This window comes from Opisthorchis viverrini (assembly GCF_000715545.1).
Source record: "Opisthorchis viverrini unplaced genomic scaffold opera_v5_19, whole genome shotgun sequence".
Taxonomy (NCBI): domain Eukaryota; kingdom Metazoa; phylum Platyhelminthes; class Trematoda; order Opisthorchiida; family Opisthorchiidae; genus Opisthorchis; species Opisthorchis viverrini.
In genome coordinates this window covers 2,891,508-2,893,263 of record NW_008751675.1, presented here as the reverse complement: position 1 = coordinate 2,893,263, position 1,756 = coordinate 2,891,508, and positions in this window count along the sequence as shown.

Sequence of the window (1,756 nt, the reverse complement as noted above, 5' to 3'; positions counted from 1 at the left end):
GCTCGCTTCAGAATGCGTTCCATCACCTTGCACGGCACGCTAGTGAGGCTTATAGGCCTATAGCTGCCGGACGATTGTCGGTCACCAATTTTGTGGATTGGCGTGACAATCACTTCCTTCCAAGCAGGGGGAAGGCGGCCTTCGTCAAGCGACTGGCGAAACGCTAGGTGTAGATGATTTTCCATTGTGGAGGACGTTTCTTTCAAGATCCTTAGATGGACCTCGTCGGGCCCCAAAGCTCAGAATGGATTGATCTGGCGCTAGAGTTGCCGTATGTCTTCCACCGTGAAGACCAAGTCGGTTAGGGGCTGTTCATAGTTCCGCTTTGACAATAGTGGATGTGACGAAGACCCTGGGGCTGAGTATGGGCATGCACAGTGTTCTCTGTAAACCTCAGATACCATTGTTGGGTCATTCGTGGGTTCTCCGTTTCTGTCCCTCAAGGAGAACGTGGATGGCTTGTTTCTGCGGCGATGTCTCATGTGTTTGAACAGGACGTTTTTGTTTTGCTAACGAGGTCCAAGATGGTTGCTTGTTTTCGTTTCTTCCATTTGCGGATTTCTGATTTACAGCAGTTCCGCTCATCTTATGTATCCCCTGTATCAACTTTTTGTAAAAGATCTGGGATTTTTTTCCAGAATTCTCCGAATCCTTTTGGCAGCCTGCGGTTCATTCGAGTGCGTGCTGGTTTTTTGGGACGAACGTTGCGTCATCCTGCACGGCAGAAGTCTCGGGGTTTCTGGGCTAATAGCAGATGAAATCAAATGTCAGCAGACAGTGGTTGCTATGTCCCAGTGAAGCGTTAATTGTTACCTGATCAACGAGGTGCCTTTCGTTGGTGATGGCAAAATCCAGGATTGATGTTAGTCAGACTGCGCGGTATCTGGTGGGTGCAACGACATTTTGAGTCCAAGCGCTTCGCTAAAGGTCTTCAATCAGCGCCGCAGCAAAAATTTCGCCTGATTCGACGTGCTGGAGTTTCTTCCAGGACACCTTCCGGGCGTTGAAGTCACCTACTAGCAGGAGATGATCGAATTGGCAGTTGAAGGAGAGTTGCTCAAGTGTTTGTATGAGGAATTGGTCATCTTCAGGTGGAATCGAGGGGCTACGGTGGACCACACCCGCGCAGCGGGATTTGGACCAAAAGGTGATCGCAAAAGGTTGCAGGGGTGGTGTCAGAGAGGACAATTGGGATTGGTAGGGCCGCATGTAAGTACAGAGCAACCCCACCTGTCCGCCCTCATTTTGAGTCCGCTCGAGAAATAGCGTAACCGTCTATCGAGATCTCCGCGTGAGAGACATCTGGTGTGAGCCAGGTCTCTGTGAGTGCGATTATGGACGGTTATTCAAAGTGAGCTGACTGCTTAACATCGCCCAGTTTGTTGAAAAGGCTGAGGCAAGCATTTCAACACCGTCTCTGCTGCCTCCGAGGGTAAGCAGCCGAAAGTTGAGTGACCAGGATGCTTTTCGGTTGCGAGGTTTTTTTCGTTCCATGGAGGCCCGGTTCGCCGGAGGCTTTTTGCTTTGGGGGGCGAGGTCTATTTCCCCGTGGGCGAAAATTTCGACCGTTGTTTGGCTGGAATTTGCCTTTGTGAGGCCCTGGGAGCTAGGTGGCGGCACCAAGAAGTAATGATTTTGGAGTCGCTCCCAAGAGATTCGTTTTTGGGGAGGACTGCACCCTGAAGCCAGCCAGTAGTTTTCTAATCCGGCGAATTTTATGTGGCCCGTTTGGCTACAGTCACTCTTTTCTCGCGTT